This window comes from Macaca fascicularis, chromosome 14 (assembly GCF_037993035.2).
Source record: "Macaca fascicularis isolate 582-1 chromosome 14, T2T-MFA8v1.1".
Lineage (NCBI taxonomy): Eukaryota > Metazoa > Chordata > Mammalia > Primates > Cercopithecidae > Macaca > Macaca fascicularis.
Genome location: NC_088388.1, coordinates 21368159 through 21387502, shown reverse-complemented (window position 1 = coordinate 21387502; position 19344 = coordinate 21368159).

Below are 19344 nucleotides of genomic sequence, written 5' to 3'. Positions count from 1 at the left end.
GAGAGCCTCAAGTTTTTAAGCTGAAAAATGGGAATGAATGTATATAATTACATATATTTTAAAAGCTTCTCAGTTGGTGGTTGCTTTTGGGAGAGGATTGATTGGAAGAAGCAGAAGAGAACCTTCTGGGGTGCAGAAAATGTTCTATTTCTTAATCTAAAGAATATATATGTACTAAAGAGTACATATATAAGGTATTCATACATGAAAATTCATTGCACCGCATACTTAAGACTTGTAGACTTTATGTATGTTACATGTCACTCAAACTTTTGAAAAGCAAAGCACTCGGTGGTCGTAAGGATCTGGACATTGATTTGAAACTAAGGAGGACTCCTCGATGCTGCCTCCCTCTGAAGGAAGGGCTCCTTACGGAACGCTCTCATGCCAGGCCCAGAGTTAAAAGGCTTCCTGTACCGTCTTAGTTGAACCTTCCTGGTGAGCCCATGGCAGGATAGGAATGATAGGGGTCACCATTCCCATTTCAGGGGAAGTGACGTGGTGTAGGAATTGGGAGGGCCAACTCAGATTTGCACCCTGGCTCTGCCATCTCTTACCTGGAGGGCCTTGGGCAAGTCAGCATACGTGTGAAACAGAGGGTGACGATAAAGCCCACCTTTGAGGGACGTTGTTCAGATTTAAACATCATAAAGAAGTGCTTGGCTCAGAGAGAGAGGCCGTGCATGTTAAGTGGCATTCCTTCTCTGGGCCTCAGTTTCCTTTTATGCCTTCCGGTGATGGAAGAGGTCAGTCCTTTCTACACGGGCTACGCCCACTGATGGGTGTTACAGAAACTGGAAGGCCCCTCCCCTTGCAGTTCCCAGGAGGGACAGGACCATCTGAGAGGGGAGTTTACCCTAGGGCAGAGCTCTGTGCTCCCTTTACAATGGGAGCACGATAGCAAACGCCCTCTTTCCCATGCAAATTCACAGCCAGCCCTGAGGCCTTGTAGACCCTAGGAGGAGACTCCAGGAGCCCTCCATCTGACAGAGGCAGCCCAGGATGCTTTTGTATGGAGGGAGAGGATGCTCATTTACTTTTTACATTCGTGTTTTAGAGTTCCTAAATGTGCTGAGCTCAGGCTGGGCTTCCACAGGTTGCAATGATAGGTCAGGGCTGCCACCTCCAGGGAGCAACCAGGATGTCAAGTCCTTCCCATGAATCTCTGTAACACAAGAGAGTAACAGAGGCTGGGAGGGAGGGTTGGGATATATCTAAAAGGAAACTGGCAAAGAAACTCTGAGTTGATGCCACCAAATCTTAAGCAGTAATGTTGGTCTCTGCTAAAGAGCTCTTGAGCTAGCGGAGAGACTTAGATCACACATTCACAGCAAGCTGCCCAAAGACCCTCTCTAGACACTCACCTGGCACCCTCAGAGTCCCATAGAGCTGGGCACCTCCGCAGCGGCTCTCTTTTTCTTCCCAGTTCAATCTTTCTTATTGTCACAGGATAAAGGACTAGATAAATTAGCTGGGATCAGGGAGGGAGTCAGGAAGACAGAAATTTTTCTAACTCCCCCGACTCCAGCTGAGCCATTTGGCAGCAAATTACTTTACTTCTCTGCGCCTCTGTTGATCTGTGAAATGGAAATGCTGCTGCTTTGGACCCTGTCGGTCTTGAACATCTCCCCAGGGGATGAGCTCCACCACGCCAGGGCCTAGCACACAGTGAAGACTGGGGACTTGCTGTGGATTTATTTTTTTGTTTGTTTGGTCTTTGAGATGGAGTTTTGCTCTTGTCACCCAGGCTGGAGGGCAATGGTGCAATCTCAGCTCACTGCAACCTCCACCTCCCGAGTTCAAGCGATTCTCCTGCCTCAGCCTCCCAAGTAGCAGGTGTGCACCACCACGCCTGGCTAATTTTTGTATTTTTAGTAGAGATGGAGTTTTGCCACCTTGGCCAGGCTGGTCTTGAACTCTTCACCTCAGGTAATCCGCCCAACTTGACCTCCCAAAGTGCTAGGATTACAGGCATGAGCCACTGCACCCAGCCACTGTGGATTTGTTGAATGGACATATGCAAGAAAATAAAGCAGGGGAAGAAAGCACTTTGTAAACCCTGACATGAAGCACATATTGGATGTCGTTATTCTTACTCCTGGGCTCATGGAATTTGAGCTGGGCCTTTAAAACTGAAGACCATATGCATCTCAGTTTGGGATGTATATAATTGGTGGTGCAGGGGTGCGGGGCACCTCCCAGGCAGGAGAAATAGCATCTCAAAGACCCAGAAGTGGAGAAGGAAAAAGGCAACAGTATTGAAAGTTTGTGGGTTTTTTTTTCTTTCTAAACCGTGTGTGCTTGTAGAGCAGACGTGGTGTCACCTGGTCCCCGGAACTCTGAGACACCAGCCAAGGGTTTGGCCTTGGTGTGGACATGGGCGTGCCCCACAGCTGCATCTGGGAGGCCCAGTTGATTACCCTCATGGAAGCCTCCGATGTTCCCAGGGCTCCGCAGGATTGCTTAATCCCCCAAACACAAGCAGCCTTTAATTTGTGGAGACACAGTAGTGGCCCTGAGGTCTGAAACAGGAATCAAAGTGAACAGGCATCATTTACCATAAACAGGCTGGTCCCCAGTGGGTTCTGAGGCCCAGCCATGAGGAAGCTCCAAGATCCTCGGGTGCTCACAATAGAAGCCACCAGCACACAGGGCAGCTGTCCAAGGCTCTGACCTCAAGGTTCCTCCCACTCCGGTCTTGCAGGAGCCTCTGAGGAGCTGGGATGGGTGGTGGACAATGGCGGGTGGAGCCTTCCGACTGCCGAGGAAACAATGGGTCATGATTAACTCAGGAGACTCTTCTAAAGTTCTAAAATCAACCCTGGCATTCTGGGGTGGAAGTAAATCCTACCAGGGAAGCACAGCCTTGAATCCCTCCATTGAGGGTGGGCTCTGGCCTCCTTGAGTCCCCATCCCAGATCCCCTTCATTCTGGCTCCTGCATCCTGGCTTGTGTGTGGCAATGGTGTGCTCCTAAGTGTTTAACAATCAGCTCCAGAAAGGGGATGGGCCTGATTTGCAGCGTTTGCTGATTTCCATGGTGTAAATACTGCCCTCTGACCAAATTTCAAGCTACCAAGATGGTATCACTAACCAAAAAAATTATTTAAAAGATGATGCAGCCTGGCCAACATGGTGAAATTCTGTCTCTACTAAAAATACAAAAATTAGCCAGGCATGGTGGCACCTGTAATCCCAGATACTTGGGAGGCTGAGGCAGGAGAATCACTTGAACCCAGCAGGCGGAGGATGCAGTGAGCTGAGATCACACCATTGCACTCCAGCCTGGGTAACAGAGCGAGGCTCTGTCTCAAAAAAAAATAAAAAAAAAACAATGAGACTGACTGCAGAGTTGGGAAGAGGTGTGCAGGTACGCGATTGTTCAGTGTTTCTATATAGATACCATAGATGGAAATAGCTTCATGAGCAGAGAGAACAGTAAAAATGAACTACAATACTTAGGAAATGGTAAGTTTTGATGGTTACCTTTGCTTTTTAATATGATTTATTTACCTGCATGTTTATATAATTTGATTTTTAATAATGACTGCGTTTAACAACTAGCTCATGAAATTCCTGAAAATAAAACAATCAGGTTTCATGAGTCACTTCACCACAACATGAAGTACGGGGCACCTGGGCTAGGCCCATCACAGGCACAGCCTCTGACCAACCCTGGAAGAGGGCAACAGTAATGGAAGTTTGAAGCATGGGGAAGCACAACCCTGAACCCCTCCACTGGGAGCAGACTCTGGCCTCCCTGAGTCCCCATCCCAGCTTCCCTTCATCCTGCAGCCTCTGCAGCTTCTGGGAGCTTCGGCCCCATCAGCCTGTGGCCACTGGAGACCAGCAGAACTGCCCCTGAGCTGCCCCTGGGTAGGGTCCGGACATCAGTACCGGGTGGAGAAAGACGGAAGAAGCCCCAGTTGTTACAACTTGGGCTCTGGTTGTGATACCCCCTCTGCCTGCATACCTGCTCCTCCCCTTGGCTCCCTCTAAGGTGGGGCCCTGCGTGACCCCAGCATCCTTTATGGGGCCTGGCTCCTCTTGCAAGCCCACCTCCCATAGTGGGGTATTGAACCCCAGCCCCCACTACCTGGGTCACCGGACTTTGGGTAGTTCTCACGGAAGCAAGATTCCATACTGTTGTCACCATGGAAACGCCCTATGTTTCCCCTGGGTGCTTCTGGTACCTCCATCTACTCACCTTCTCTGCACTGTTACTACTAACAGCAAGAACTCACTGTTATTGAGCATTTACTAGTGTCAGCCACTGGGCTGCTGCAATGTGACCCTGTGAGATAGGAGACATTATTATCCTCATTTTGCAGAGAGACAACCTGAGAGTCTCAGAGCGGTAAAGTCATTTGCCCAAGGGCACACGAAGCAACAGGTTATTTTCATTTATATTTCCTAAAAACAATTAGTCCCTATTACTTTTTTTAAGTTTGCGTATAATTGATCTTGCCCAGGTTGTGCCCGTAGAAGTCCTGAGTTGGAGGTCAAGGGGTAGGGAGAAGCTCCGGGGGAGGGCAGATCGGGGGCACACATGCTAGAAACAGAAATTGCCACGTGAGTGAAAAAACAGGAAAGGGATTTCAATCTTTCTCCCTCCCCCGCCTCCCACTGGGGACATGCTTCCCCACTGGGGAAGAGGGAGCATTTTCTTAAGAGTCCTTGGTGCTAGGTTTGAGTTCTGGCTCTCCCACGTCCCAACAATATGCCCTTGGGCAGGTCAGCGGGCCTATCTGAGCCTCAGTTTCCTCCTCTGTAAAGAGAGTAGAGCAATAATAACCATAATTGGTGGGGATGAGAATGAGAGCAGAGTGCTCAGCGTGGTGTGAGCCCTGCACCTGTTTGTTGCTATTTATCATTATCATTAGCTTTAAATGACAACAGTATGACCTGGGTCACAGAACCATGGCCCTACCTACACCCTGGTCCCTATGGCCACTCCCCTGTGAGCACAACCAGCAGACCGCTTCTCTGGTCTTTTGCCAACAAGATTCAAAACCCCTGTCCAGACACATTCACTGCAAATGTTCCTGAAACTCTATGGGGAGCAGCAGCTCTCCCTTCCCCACCTCTGGCGCTGCCTGGTCTACTGACGGAGGAAGTGCTCTTCAGAAACACCCAGTCGCGCCTCACATTTTACAGACTGTCCACAGGCTCCGGGGCTCTGGGTTTGATCAATTCAGAAGGGCCTGACACAGACAATCCAAGTTTGGAGGCCGACAGGGGAAAGAGCCCTGAGATCAAGTGTCAAGCGGGCACGGACTGGCTTAGCCTGGGGCTGCTTGCCAGACACAAACCAGGCCTGAACATGGTGAGGCCCACTAGAAAGCCAGCCTGGCCAGGTGTCAGAGAGGCCTGAGGGTCTTTTGGGACTGGCCCAGATCTCTGTCCTCCCCTGCTGCCGTCTGTCTGTGAGGCCACATCTTCAGCCACAGGCACCGGACTGGTGATGGAAACAGGGACCATGAGCATACCTCTCTTTTCCAACTTTGCTGAAGACAGTCCTGTTTCCCCAGGAGCAGAGAGACTCCCTCACTACTCAAAGTCATATTCTCTGATGTGGGCCCTGTGACAGTTTCACAACATCGAAGGTTTAACTGGAGTCCTGTGCACGACCACCTTTGGGAGGTGAGTGCAGCACCCACTTCACAGATGGGAAAGCAGAGGTTTGGAGAGGGCTAGGGTCCAGCTGATGGCAGCTCAGCTGTGAGCTGCTGTCTCTCCATTTGATCCAGGTCTTCTGATTCACGGTCCAGTGCTCTTTCAACCAGGCCACTATGGTTCCCATGAAAGGGACGGGTGTGTGGCATTGGGCAGAGGGAACATTCCTTTTCATCCTCCTTCCAGAGGGGTTGTGGCCACCCCAAGTCTGGCAGCTTTACAAGAACAGGCTTGTAAACTCAGCAACAGCCCATAATCCTTTTTATGGGGTCTGCTATGGTAATGGACACTCATCGGCTCTCCCAGGCTAAGCCTGGTTGGTGTTGAGGGTGAGTGTCGGAGGGGAGCCAGGCCCCCCATTAGTCCACCCCATCGCTCCCTGCTCTGAGTAAATGGTCCAAAGGGAGGGGCAGGGCCCACATGTTTCTGAACAATGCCAGTACTGTCAGCTGGGAGCATTCTGCAGCCTAGTAGAAGAGGAAGCTACAGAGGGAAACAGTGGTCAAATCACCCGCCCTGGGGATCTACAGTGGCATCACTTTGCACCCAGGAGCTCTGGTAGAGGGGGGAAGAGGGGAAACATTGTTTAAAATTCAAACTCCTGGACTCCTCTCCAAACCTCCTGACTCAGAATCTCTGAAGGTGTCTGAAGGGATGTGCATTGATTCAGAGCCTTTGAGGCAGGCCAATATTTTACATCCACTCCAGGGAGAAGCACAGAATAATGGCAGGGAAGTGACAGGACAATCAGGTTGGTAGATTATGCATTTACTCACTCAACAAACATTTGCAGAAATCAGGCCTGGATCTTAGATAGGCCGGGCTGCCCTTTGCCTGCGGGTGGGTGGGATCTGCCCCCGCCCTCACCTGTGGGGTGGCCTTGGACCCTGCCCCTCCCCTCTCTGCCATGGTGTCCTCCTCTGTCAAATGCAGAGTGTCTGTGGTCCTTTCCAGCTCTAGCACTTTTTGATGCCATCAGGGTTTCGAGAACGACGCAGGATGACCTTGTTATCCAGTAGCATCCAGGCTATTAAAAGACAGAGAGTAGATCCTGGGGAGATGCTGGGCCCTGGGCTCCAGACCAACGGCCTTCGCCAGGTATTTCTGCCTGTCCACCCTCACTGAGGATGCCTGCTGTGGCTCCACACCAGGATGGATGGAGTTCAGCAGCACCTCCCTGTCTGAGCAGAGTTTGAGAGGACGTCATGGGGGTATGGACACCCTTGCTTTACCATAATCTTGTGGCCCCCTAAATGACAACACAGCCCATGGAATCCTGGTTTAGGATTTTCAAAGTCAGATCTGGATAAGAGGTTGCTAAATTATATGTATGATATGCCCACATGTTTGTGAATTACAGAGGATTCTCTCTGTCTCTCTCTCTCTCTCTCTCTCTCTCTGTGTGTGTGTGTGTGTGTGTGTGTGTGTGTGTGTGTAGAAAGAAAATCTAGGTTGATGCTTCTAGACTTTAAAAATGTCTTGCTTGGCCGGGTGTGATGGCTCACACCAGTAATCCCAACACATTGGAAGGTTGAGGTGGGCAGATCACCTGAGGTCAGGAGTTCAAGACCAGCCTGGCCAACATGGCAAACACCCGTCTGTACTAAAAATACAGAAAAAAATTAGCTAGGCGTGGTGGCCCACACCTGTAGTTCCAGCTACTCAGGAGGCTGAGGCACAAGAATCGCTTGAGCCCAGGAGGCGGAGGTTGCAGTAAGCCGAGATTGTGCCACTGTACTCCAACCTGGGCAACAGAGCAAGACTCTACCTCAAAAAAAAAAAAGAGTCTTGCTTTCCTCATTGTGAAGTGGAGATAATAGTAATAACACTTAACCCAAAGGTTGTTGGTAGGATTAACTGAAATAATATTTATAAAGCACAAAACACTTAAACAGAGCCTGGGACATCATAATTATTCCATATAGTTGTTATTTACATGACATTGTCTCTCTCTTTCTTTCTTTCTCTTCCTTTCTCCCTCCCTCCCTCCCTCCCTCCCTTTCTTTCTTTCTTTCTTTCTTTCTTTCTTTCTTTCTTTCTTTCTTTCTTTCTTTCTTTCTTTCTTTCTTTCTTTCTTTCTCTTTCTTTCTTTCTTTCTTTCTTTCTTTCTTTCTTTCTTTCTTTCTTTCTTTCTTTCTTTCTTTCTTTCTTTCTTTCTTTCTTTCTTTCTTTCTTTCTTTCTTTCTTTCTATGGAGTTTTGCTCCTGCTGCCCAAGCTGGAGTGCAATGGTGCGATCTTGGCTCCTGAGACATCATAATTATTCCACATAGTTGTTATTTACATGACATTTTCTTTCTTTCTTTCTCTCTTTCCCTTCCTTCCTTCCTTTCTTCCCTTCTTTCTTTCTTTCTCCTTCTTTCTTTCTTTCTCTTTCTTTCTTTCTTTCTTTCTTTCTTTCTTTCTTTCTTTCTTTCTTTCTTTCTTTCTTTCTTTCTTTCTTTCTTTCTCTATTTCTTTATTTCTTTCCCTCTCTCTCTCCCTCCCTCCCTTTCTCTCTTTCTTTCTCTTTCTCTCTCTCTCTCTCTCTCTTTCTCCTGATGGAGTTTTGCTCTTGTTGCCTAAGCTGGAATGCAATGGTGCAATCTTGGCTCACTGCAACCTCCGCCTCCCAGGTTCAAGCGATTCTCCTGCCCCAGCCTCCCTGGTAGCTGGGATTACAGGCATGCACCACCACGCCCGGCTACTTTTGTATTTCCAGTAGAGACAGGGTTTCTCCATGTTGGCCAGGCTGGTCTCGAACTCCCGACCTCAGGTGATCTGCCTGCCTCAGCCTCCCAAAGTGCTGGGATTACAGGTGTGAACCGCTATGCTTGGCCCTTACATGACGTTTTCACAAACTTTGTCATACCTGGGTATCATCTATATCATCTATACCACTAATCAATATTTAATAAAGTTTCTCTATATCACTAATATTTAATAAAACTCCTCAACTCTGCTTATGTTTTTTCTTTCTACTTAAGGAAATTTATTTAAAAGGAAATGTTATATCATTACTGTAAATGAAAAAACAGTTTCAATTGCATGAAGGAAATAAAGAAGAAAAAATTAACAGAAGGGAAACAAAATAATGTTATTAAAAGGCAGGCAGACGTTGGTGGTGGTGGTATAAGAATTTACACCTGATAAAATGGCATAAAGTGACTGAGTGTGGTAGCTCATGCCTGTAGTCTCAGCGACTCAAGAGGCTGAGGCAGGAGGATCACTTGAGCCTAGAAGGTCGAGGCTGTGGTGAGCTAGGATCATGCCATCGCACTCTAGCCCAAGCAACAGAGCAATAGCCTGTCAAAATAAATAAATAAATAGGCATAAAACTATACACATACATCGTACTAATGTCAGTTTTGTGGTTTTAATGTTACACTATAGTTATTTAAGAACTGGGGGAAATTGGGTGAAGGATATATTCACAAGGCAACTTCCTGTGAATCTATAATTATTTAAAAATAAAAAGTAAAAAAGAAAATCCTAAGAACACATGGATGCCTTCTCCTAGCCTAAGGCTGGGTCTCTCTCTGTTGAAAAGAGGGATTGGCAAGTATTGATGTCAGACATCCTAACTCCACATCAACACTTTCTCTTTGACAAATCAGAAGGATAGAAAGAGAATTCTGAAAAGAATGCAGCTTTGTCACTCTGGGAGTCAAAGTCGTGAAACACGAAACCATCTCACATGCCAGGAGTTTTATGTGCCCACTTGGCTAACACTGTCCCTGGTGTCGCCTCTGCTGCCTGTCTGGGATAGACAGCTTACAGCCCTGTTGTGTGGTGGGAAGGCACCTGCTTATCCTAGGAACCACAGAGCTGCAGGGCGTCAGCCCCCCCCCCCCCTCTATTCAACACTGCTCACACTCTGGAACCACGGACAGGCATCGTGCTCTGCCAAGCACCCCTGGTGGCTGGCACTGAACATCGTGAAATCAGGATGCCCAGGTCTGGTCACAGTTCTAATTGCAAAGTCACCATGTGGCCCTGTGCAAGTCCATTCTGGGTTATGTCTTCTCTATCTGTAGAATGGGAGCCTGTAACATTGGATCTCACATTCCCCAATGAAGAATCAAGAAAGAGCACTAAACCTCTGGAACTTGTGGGTCAAATGTCTGTGCATTTTTCTGGGGAGAAGGTCTAGGGCTGTGCTATCCAATTCAGAGCAACCAACCATCTCAGTTTACCTGGGACTAAGGGGTTTCCTGGGACATGGGACTGTCCATGCTAAAACCAAGACAGTCCTGGACAAACCAGAACAGCTATTTACCCAAAATATGGCAGCCGGAGGCTATAGAGCACTTGATATGTGGCTAGTCCAAATTGAGATGGGCTGTAGGAGTAAAACACATAGCAGATGTTGAAAACTTAGTGTGGAAAAAAGAATGTAAACTATCTCATGAATTATTTTCATATTGGTTATATGTTGCAATGATAATATTTTGGATATATTAGGTTAAATAAAATATGTTGTTAGAGTTTATTATTAGAATTTATTATTATTATTAAAATGAATTAGTTTCTTTAAAAATTGTTAATGTGACTACATAAAAAATTAAAAAATTACATCTATGGCTTACTGTATTGAGCAGAGTCCCAAAGGGATCTGGTCTGTGACCCTCAAAAGGCTATAGCCCAACTTGATAGGCAGTCCCAAGGTCCCTTCCAAGTTGATGATGGCATATTTGCCTTTCTGGGTAGATGCCCAGACGTTTCTTCATTGAAGGCCCTTGCATGCACCCACATCTGTGCATGGGGATCTCCACCCACTGTCCCTCTGCTTTCCTAATGGCTACCCTGCCCCCACCCTTCTGTTAAAAGGTACCCCTGAAAGCCCAGGACTTTCTTCCCTCTCTGCTCCATGTGATTTTCATTTGTCTAATTAAAGCTAATCTGATAAAGACAGGAATTGCAGAGATGCGTAAAAGCTCCAGTGAGCACAGGTCACGTCCTGATCCAAAGAGGGGGTCTTTGTCTCCCCAGCCCTAGGCACGGGCCAGCTGAGCAACGGGTCACCCAGGGGAGTGGGCAGAGGAGCCAAGACCAAGGAGAGGCTCTTCTTGGACAAGCTGGGCTTCTATCACTGTGCTGACCATTTGGAAAAACTGCCACAAAGAAGCCAAGGGAAGAGGCTAAAAAGATGAAAATACACTGAAAATCACAGGAGAAACACCTGTGAAAAACTGAGTGGCTCACAGGGATAATTACAGGCTAGAATCCTGGCCTGCTGTCCCTTCTCCTTTGTCTTCTGGCCAGTGCCATCATCTGGAGAGAGAGGCCAGGGGTTACGGCTGCTTCTCCAGGGAAACAGAGGAGGACTCAATATGGTAGAATGTTATCCTGTAACCATGGGCACTGAGTTTTTCCATGGCCTTGGAATCTACCCCAATTCATTCCTGGAGTCAACTTCCAAAGCCTCCCCAGAAATACACTTCTTCAAGAGGTAGAACTCCTGCAGCAGCCCCTTTGATCACAGAGGACACTCTGATACCCACCTACCAACTCACTCATCTAAAATGCTGGGCATTCAGAGATGAGCTTGATGAACTGGAATGTTCAAGTTTTTCTGTGTTTGCTTCAGCTCCTTAGTTAAAAATTCTCTACTTCCTCTTAGGTGGAGGGAGGTAGTTCAGTGGGGAAAATGCTGCCAGTTAATTAGTTAATTCGGCCAGAAGCATTTACCAAAGAGTTGGTGTAAAACTGGCCCTCTGCTAGGAATTCTGATGGAGACAAGAGGAGAAAAAAGGGTCCCAGCCCTCCTGGAGGTCATACTCTCTTTGGAGAAGCCCAATTTGTACACAAGAACAACCAGAGAATAGGGTGGACATACTCAGTTGCCAACTGAGCAGGGCATAGCCAGGGCTCTCAGAGATGAGAATGGGGAAGAGCAAATGAGCTTCGGGTGTCAGGGCAGACATTTTGGAGAGGGTGGGCTTGAGCTAGCCTCATGAAACGAGAGCAAGGCAAATGGGAATAGGACTACAATGGGTAGCAGGCCAGGCCTGGGTTCTACTCGGAGTTCTTGCATCCACTATGGGAGCTTGGGCAACTCAACCCCGTCCTTGGGCCTCATCTTCCTCATCTGTAAAATGAGGGTGGTGACTAGGTTGACATCTTTACTGACCATGATGTTCTAGAATTTGAAGCGTCAGAGAGGAGCAGGTGAGAATCCCAGGTGGAAGAAGTGTTGGAGAGCTGATAAAACTGAGAAAGCTCCCGGAAGGTGGGGGACTCATAGCCAAACTTGTTGGGAATGGCTCCCCAAAGGCAGAGAAAATGACCTAGCTCTTATGCTGATTGCAGTCCATCCCAGGGCAAAAAAGGCCCAAGGCCTCACTGGGGTCTCAAACAAGTGGCTGCATTGTATGCACCCAGCTGAGGTGCAGGCCAGGGCGGGTGTCATGGGAACTGGCTCTCTGCTTTTGAGGAGAGAAGGGAGATCTGACCCCAGAGGCCTTGCCTGGTGCCACTGTTCTTTGCTAACAGACTTTGGACCATTTCCCCAGAGCCCTCTCTGGCCTTATCTATCATCTTTCCAAGATGAGCAGAACCCCAGGTCAGAGCTGACTGTGCAGCGCATATGGGGGAGGAATGAGCTGTGGATTCTACAGAAGTGCTAAAGATGAGTTCTGCCACTTTGATTTCATTTGTACTGGAGCTCAGTCCAGCTACAGCCCTTATTACCCCAGCTTGGATCAACCTATGAGAACCTTTCAGGAAGTTCACAGAAACAACCATGAGCTTCATTTCTTGCTTTGTTCTTCCAATTGAACAATTAGGAAGTGGCTGTGGAAGACTGTTGTACTGTCGTGTGCTAAAAAATGTACACATGGTGTGTGAGGGCAGCTTTTCCAATACTGGAAAATATTCCATGTGGACTTTATCTCAGGCAGCCTTCAGAGAAATGTCTGGGACGGGGTGTCTTCCTCTATCCCATCACCCTGCTTTATCTTCTTCATTGACTCATCACTATCCAAAATTATTTGCTATGCTGTACTTGTTTACCCTATGCCCACACCCCTCATACTGCTCTATCCGTGACCCTAGAAGAAGGCCAGACACTCAACAGGTGGTGAATAAATGTTTGTCAGATATGCAGATATGGATGTGCTGCTTGGGAATGGGACAATGTTAAACAGTGGTGTGTGGAATGCAATCAGATGATTTGGGTTGGTATCAGCCCTCAGTCAGGGCCCTGAAGGAAACATAACACATTCAGGCAGGTGAATCAAAGAGAGTTAAATAAAGTCAAATGAAAGTCTCTGGCCTATGCCCTCTTCTCTCCACTCCATAGCTCCATCCCATGTCCTAAGGGGCTGTCCATGCACATGTGTAGCTACAAAAAAGTTCGGTCCTGGGCTGTTTGAAAAGGCATAGTTGGTTTCCAGGGAAATGGAAAAGGGACAAAGAAGCACAGGGACTGGGGAGGAGGAGGATGATGACCACCTACACCTGAAGGGTCAAGGAGGAAGCAGTTACTGGAACACTGAAAGCAAGCTACATAGCAAAGGTAGCCTGGTAGGAGATGTGGCCTTTGGTAGAGGAGCATGGCTGGGCCATGGTGACCTGGCAGGGAGGGTGCTGGAATAAATGCCCTGACCTCCTTCTCCTTCTCCCTCCCACTCTCTTCACAGTGCCACCAATTGGCAGAATCCAGCCAGAAATCAGAGGGCAGGGGAGACTGATGATGGAGTTTACACAGTAGATGGGTAGCTGGGGGAGTCAGTCTCAGGGGACTTCAGAGCAGGGTAGAGAAGGGTGGAGAGGGATCCAGAAGAGCAAACAGAAAAAGTCCAGCATAGGCAGAGGAGGGGGCCATGTTGTGCTCCCATGGGTTCTCATTACAAACACAAAACTCTGGGCTAGAAATAACTGCAGTCGTTTTAGCATCACTTACAGTTTCTGTGGGTCAAGAATCCAGGAAGGGCTCTGCAGGGCGGTTCTGGCTTGTGGCCTCTCATGCTATTCCAGACAGATGGAGGCTGAAGCTGGAGTGGTGAGGGGTGGAAGTGTCGGCTGGGAGCTAGTCAAGTTTCTCTATGTCTTCTAGAAACTGCTGGACATCCTATATGGTCTCTCTATGAGAGCCACATTGTATTTCCTTACTGCATAGTGGCCTCATTGTAGTAGAACATCTTACAGGAGGCTCAGGGCTCGAGCATGGATATTCAGTGAACCCAGAAGCAGCAGCCTCACCTTTTCTGATCTACCCTTAGAAGTCAAGTAGTGTCATTCTTCCATAGTCTAGCCGTTAACCAGTCACTAAGGCTGGCCCCAACTCAAGAGGTGGGGGACCCCACCTCTTGATGAAAGGAATGCCGAAGAATTTGAAGACATGTTTTTAAAAGTCTGCAGGAAGAACTATAACTGAACATTATTTGGGTGTCAGCCAAAAAGTCCAAAACGGTGCTTGGGAGGACACAGGGACAGAATGGAAGCTTCCAACATTGTTAAGAAGTTGGATCTTTTGCATGTCTCCTTTTCAGGAGCTGAAGGACAGAGGATCAGAGAGGGAAAGTAATGGTTCTAGGGTCATACAGGATACCTTGGCCTAGAAGAGCAGAACTCTGCCTTGAGAGATTCTATGCTCGGCAGTCAATAAGGAGGGGAATGAGGAGACAGTCTTGACCAATAAGCCTCCAGAGCTGCTCACCCAGTGCTGGAGAATTGAGAGCATTCAGCTAATTTCCTTCCACATTTGCCTTCCAGACTCCTGCAGCCTCCCTCCCTGGAAGGAAGGGAGAAAGAAAGGCAATTTGGGACTATCAAAGAGAATGGCTTTCACTTTCAGGGAGCTGGCTGGGAAAGATTGCTTCCAGGTGGCCTCTCCCGGGGCCCCTTCCAGCTTGGCTGGGCAGTGCATGGGACTGGTGGTTGGTCAGTGGGCCTGGAAAGCTGGGGGAGCTACTCCCTGGCCCCAAAAGCCTTTCCCCAGAGTTTCTGAGGCTGCCTGCTTCCTGACCAGATCTCTGCTCACAGGTCCCTTCCCTTGGGGGCCTTCTCTCATTATCTGCACAGAGTCAGCACCGCTGCTGCTGCAGCTTCCTCTAGGACCACCCTTAGAATGGGACACTTCTAGAACCTGACTCACAGGGCCCTGCTCTGTCCCACCTCTGGCTACACCCAACTCATGCAATGAGAAGACCATGGGCTGAGGTGCTGTGCCCACCTGAAGAACACATCCTTTTTCTAGACCACACTCGGGGTCCTGAGGACTCTGGAATTCCCTGTCCAAACATTCTGAGCCTACTTCTAGGACTGGGGACCTCTTCCCCTGGCCTGTTCTCTAAGGACCAGCCATGCTGCTTGTGTGGCCCAAGGGTGGTCCAAGGGTGCTGTTTGGCATATGGTGAAGCTGGGGAGATAGATTGAGCTTTTATGGGGCTATTCATGTTCATGGGCAGCCCCTTAGAATGTGGGATGGAGCCATGGGGTGGAGAGAAGAAAGAATAGCCAGAGACTTTCATGGGCCTTTGATGGGCGCCACATACACCAGGAGTGTTCCCAGCTTTCTATCACATCATCCTGTTTTATTTCTTCCTAGTGATTTTTCACTCTGAAATGTGTTACTCCTTTTCTTTTTTATTACCCTTCCTTCTCCCAGTAGAAATACACCCTCAGCAGGAGCGGAGGCCTTGAGTTGCACACCTGTTTCTGAATTAGGGTCACTCTGTCTCCTTGGCAAGGGATGGGTAGTAGTCCATGAGAATGTCTGTTAGTCTGTTCTCACACTGCTATGAAGAATACCACATGAGACTGGGTAATTATAAAGGAAAAAGGTTCAATTGACTCACAGTTCCACAGGCTTAATAGGAAGCATGGCTAGGAGGCCTCAGGAAACTTACAGTCATGGCGGAAGGTGAAGGGAAAGCAGGCACCTTCATCACAAGGTGGCAGGAGGGAGTGTGTTAAAGAACAAGGAAGACTGTCCTCCCCGCCCTGTGCCTTGGCCTCCTGCTGGCTGCTTGCCACTCACCGCCCCTTCCAGCCTGGACTTTCCATTCCTCTACCAAGACCGTTCCTCCAGCAATGACCCCTAACTGGCATGTGAAGAAACAGCATTCAAGTTAGCCCTCTGCACTGAATGGGTCTTATTTATGCATTTAAAAAGTACATAATGTATTTTTACTCAGAGTCAGATGAACAGAATGGATAAGAAGAGGGAAATGGTGCAGAAGAGGATGAAGTAGTGAGAAAAATGAAATCAGCTCATATTTATGGAATCCTATGTACAAGGGTTGTAGTTGCTTTTCAACCCCATGAATCAGGTAATATTAATATTCCCATTTTACAGATAAGAAAGCTGAGGCACAAAGGGGTTGTGGAACGAGTAGGTGGAAGAGCCAGGATTTGCACTCACGAGAAGCAGGAGAGGCAAGGCCAGAGCACCCCTCCCTGTGGTGGGGTACAGAGAGGCCCTGGGGGAACTTTACTAAATGAATGGAAGAAATGAGCTTTGTCCCTGCCCTTGAGGGAAAGGTGACATTTTATCAGACTGACAGGACCCTCCAAGATGAAGCATTGTAACACAGAGAGGCATGCAGTTGAGGGAGCCAGTATGTACAGGGCCCAAGGTTCCCTGACTCCGCTGTGTCACTATGCCTGGTGTCAAGGGCTGGGATGGGTCTTTTGTCTCTGGTTTCCACATACCCCTAGCCCTGTAATGTTCTGCCTAGCTTGATGCAGAATAGGTGCTCACTCAACATTTGCTGTCCTGTGATGGGGCTGGCACCCACCATGGGGACAGGATCTCCAGGATGGGGCCAGCACAGGGATCCACTGAGATCTCAGTGCTGTCTGGCAGACTGTCCTCCCTGCCCTGTGCCCTGGCCTCCTGGTGGCCTGCTTGCTACCCACTGCCCCTTCCAGACTGGACCTTCCATTCCTCCACCAAGAGGTCCCAACAATGCATTCTCTCTTCTGCGCCAAGTGGGGTTGAGGGAATGTGAGGTGGGACTGATAATCCAGCTGAGAAAATTGGCTGGATTTCTCGGTAATGGGCACATTCCTGCCTTTCTTGTCTCATGTGTCCTCATCTCAGGTGCCAGCTTTCGGATGGCTTCTCCAGCCCTACCCTGGTCATCCAGGAGCTGGAAGCAGAGGTGAGGGAAGGGGCTCAGTGGGAAAAAACAGAACAAAGGAAGAGCTGCAGGTCCCTCCTCTCTTCCACACTCACATCACCTAACTCATTCTGTTGAGCCATTGTTTTTTGCTAGATAGTTTTGGTTTTTAGTTGTGGTAAAATATACATAACATTTACCATTTTATACCATTTTAATTGTCCAGATCAGTAGTGTTAAGTATATTCCCATTGTTGTGAATCACATCTCCAGAACTTTTTCGTCTTGCAAATCTGAAACTCTGTGCCCATTAGACAACTCATTTCCCTTTCCCCCCAGCCCCTGGCAACCCCATTCTACTTTCCATCTACAGGAATTTACTGCTCTAGGTGCCTTGCGTAAGTGGAATCATATAGTGATTGTCTTTTTGTGACTGGCTTATTTCATTTAGCATAATGTCCTTAAGGTTCGTTCATCCATGTCACAGCATGTATCAGAATGTCTTTTCTTTTCAAGGCTGAATAGTATTCTATTGTACGGATAGACCACATTTTGCTTATCCACTCACCTGTCAATGAACACATGGGTTGCTTCTACCTGCTGGCTATTGTGAATAATGCTGCTAGAACTTGGCTTCTTAGAGCATCAAGACTGCTATTCATTTAGAACCAGGGGATCTACGTACTTTTTTAAGAGCATTATCGTCTCCATTTCACAATAGAAGAGAAAGGGCTCCAAAGGTTTATGTCTCTGCCCCAGATCCCACAGCCAGTAAGTGTCAGGACCTGGCTTTGGATTTATATCTGCACCAAACCTCACATTTAGCCCCTGCTTTCTAATCCCTCCTTCCCTGAGGGTGTTTGTTTTTATCTCTTATTCTGCTAGGAGCTGTACCAGGTGCCTGTGCCCCTTCTGAGGCTAGGAACCAGAACTTACATAGGATCATACAGCATAGTGGCTAAGGATCAAAGACTCTGAATCCAGACTGCCCAAGTTCGAAGTTGGCTCCTTGAGTTTATCAGCTGTGTGACATTTGCCAAATGATTTAACCTCTCTGTGCCATGATGGATTAGTGATGTCTGCTATGGGCTCAGGCTAGGGGACATATGCCTCCTATCTGCCTCTCTGGACAAAACGCAAAGTTTGCTTTGCCACCGCACTCCAGCCCGAGCGACAGAGCGAGACTCCGTCTCAAAAAAAAAAAAAAAAAAAAAACAAAAAACAAAAAACGAAACCCTGCCCCACACCCAGGCTCCTTCCAGATTCTTGGTCTTGGAAGTAACGATGTTTCCTACAGAACTGCAAGAGCAGAGAGGCCACCTCTGAAGATTGGGTTTGTGGCATGACTTGCCCTGGGGGGATTTGGTTTTCATAAGAGTGGGAGAGCCTTTCCTGGCTGATAGTCTGTTTTCCAGGAGGCAGCAGGGTTGAGTCCCCTGCCCTGTTGGCCATCAGGCCCCAGGTGGAGGAGATTAGAGTATATGAGGGCCTCCTCCCCCAGCTGTCCTCCCATACCCTGTGTCTTCCTGTCCCTTGAGCTGTTGTTTATTGTCCAGAACCTGGCCACACTCATTTTCTTTTTCTTTCTTTCTTTCTTTCTTTCTTTCTTTCTTTCTTTCTTTCTTTCTTTCTTTCTTTCTTTCTTTCTTTCTGTCATTCTTTCTTTTCTTTTGCTCTTTCTTTCTTTCTTTCTTTCCTTTCTTCCTTTCTTCCTTTCTTCCTTTCCTTCCTTCCTTCCTTCCTTCCTTCCTTCCTTCCTTCCTTCCTTCCTTCCTTTCTTTCCTTTCTTCCTTTCCTTTCCTTTCCTTTCCTTTCCTTTCCTTCCTTCCTTCCTTCCTTCCTTCCTTCCTTCCTTCCTTCCTTCCTTCCTTCCTTCCTTCCTTCCTTCCTTCCTTTCTTTCTTTCTTTCTTTCTTTCTTTCTTTCTTTCTTTCTTTCTTTCTCCTTCTTTCTTTCTTTCATTCTCTCTCTCTCTCTTTCTTTCTTTCTTTCTCTCTCTCTCTTTCTCCTTCCTTCCTTCCTTCCTTCCTTCCTTCCTTCTTGCTTGCTCACAAGAGCCTCACTCTGCTGTCCAAGCTGGAGTGCCGTGGCACAATCTCGGTTCACTGCACCCTTGACTTCTCAGGCTTAGACTCAGCCTCCCAAGTAGCTGGGACCACAGGTGGGTGTCACCATGCCTGGCTAATTTTTTGTATTTTTTTGTAGAGACGGGGTTTCGCCATGTTGCCCATACTGGTCCTGAACTCCTGGCCTCAAGCAATCTGCCCATCTCAGCTTCCCAAAATGCTGGGATTACAGGCTTGAGCCCGGCCCTGGCCACATTTCGAATGTATTTACAAGGTGCCTACTGGCTCCTTCTTCCGCAGGGTTTCTAAGGCCTGTAGTTCTCCCTGCCTCTCCTCCTGACCCCCGCATCTTGTTAAAGCAAGTCTTCATCCAAGATCCTGGGAGGGGCCGCCTAGGCGTTCTGCTTGCTCTCGCCCTGAACAAAACTTCTGCTGAACCCAGGGCATTGGTGTGGACAGGGGAGATGGGTTTACTGGCTGCAGGGCAGTGGGGTTGGGTGTGGCATGGGGCAAATGTGGGAGGATGACATCAGCACCACTTGGGGTGACAGGAAGAAA